The sequence below is a fragment of the Delphinapterus leucas genome, chromosome X, assembly GCF_059928025.1.
Source record: "Delphinapterus leucas isolate spDelLeu-1000000601 "Yukka" chromosome X, BTC_Dleu_Yukka2, whole genome shotgun sequence".
Taxonomy (NCBI): domain Eukaryota; kingdom Metazoa; phylum Chordata; class Mammalia; order Artiodactyla; family Monodontidae; genus Delphinapterus; species Delphinapterus leucas.
In genome coordinates, this window is record NC_143150.1 from 78831269 (window position 1) to 78832787 (window position 1519).

Genomic DNA, 1519 nt, shown 5'->3' on the forward strand with positions numbered 1-1519 from the left:
GTGTGTAGGATGAAGCAGTAGTCCTTGGGGTGGGGCATAAGCAAATAACCCAAGTATCGTACCTGAGTTGGAACAAATTGGAGCTTAGCCCTTGAAGCCTTATGCCCTTTGTGCGCTAGCTGAGTGAGGAGGTGTAGCCTGTCCTTGAGGTTTGCTTCCTCAGTGGGGGAGCATAACAAAAGTTCATCAACATATTGGAGTAAAGTAGAGCCATGGGTTAAATTCACATTGGCCAGGTCTTGTCTCAATATTTGTGAAAAATAAGTAGGGCTTTCCATGTAGTTCTGAGGCATAATGGTCCAAGTAAATTGACATCCCTCACACCTGAAGGCACACAGGTATTGGCAATCTGGATGGACAGGAATGGTGAAGAAAGTACTATATAAATCTATGATTGTAAAAAATTGTGTGTTTAAAGAGATTAAATTGAGAATGGTATGAGAGTTGGTGACTACAGGGTAACGTGGTATGAGTATATTGTTTATGGCTCAGAGATATTGAATAATATGACAAACTCGACCATGAGGCTTGAATATCACAAGGATTGTTGTGTTACAAGGACTGGTGCATGGGATTATGAGACCCTTCTGGAGGTGTACCTTGGCAGTGGGATGAATTCTTTCCAGGGCCTCAGGTCTGAGAGGGTATTGTCTGAGGTGAGGTGAAGATTTATTAGGGTCTATCTGTATCTTAATTGGTGGGACTGAATGAATGTATTCTGTGTCATTTGAAGAGGTAGACCTTAAGTTAGGAGGAACAGAATCTATCAAATCCTTATGACTGAGAATTGACAAGGTATGAGCAAGGAGGGGAATTTCAATATTAGTACTAGATTCAGAAGTAAATCTCAAGGGGTCAAGAATTTGTAAATGTATTTCCTCTTTTGGGTAAAAGGAAATATTAGCTTGTAATTTTTCCAGTAGGTCTTGGCCCAAAAGGTGTACAGGAGCAGAAGGAACAAGAAGGAACTGGGGTGAATTCCCTGAAAAGAGCCTATCTCAAAAGACAATGGGATACTTACCTGGCAGGGGAGATACCATGCTCATGACGGTGGTTTTCCAAGGGTGAGGCTCACTCATTGCACTGCAAGTGTGCTGACCCCTGCGATTTCCCCAAATGGGGGAAACTCGACTGCATAATTTGTGGTGGGGTGGGACTGCGTGCGTGCTCTCCCCTGAAAAAAAAATGGGGACAATTTGCTTACCTTCATAACTGTGTTGGAAACTCCCACCATTTGTACCTTTTCTGTACTTCGAGGAACGGGGAGGCGTGAGGTTGGTGAGGTTCAAGACAAAGTTGCTCCTGTGGTCAGAAGAGCAGTAATAGCTTCAGCTCCTATAAAATGGTCCAGTTCTCCCAATGGTGTTAGTGGGAATAGTGGGAAGACCCCAACACTTTCTTCCAGAGCATCCCTATTTGTGATGGTCAAAAAAAAGGAGGTGCTTCTCAAATTTCTCAGAGAGTTCATAAAAGGGGCCAGGGTGAGGGGCTTTGGGATGCTGATAGGGCCCTCTTTTTA

At 43.6% G+C, this 1519-nt stretch overlaps 1 non-coding gene across 1 annotated transcript; it reads left to right on the top strand.

The window, feature by feature from the left end:
• The first annotated feature begins 1013 nt into the window (after positions 1-1013).
• On the top strand, positions 1014-1177 carry LOC115802265 (U1 spliceosomal RNA). The gene has a single exon (XR_004022695.1). It is a non-coding gene; the product is annotated as a U1 spliceosomal RNA (small nuclear RNA).
• The last annotated feature ends 342 nt before the right edge of the window (positions 1178-1519 follow it).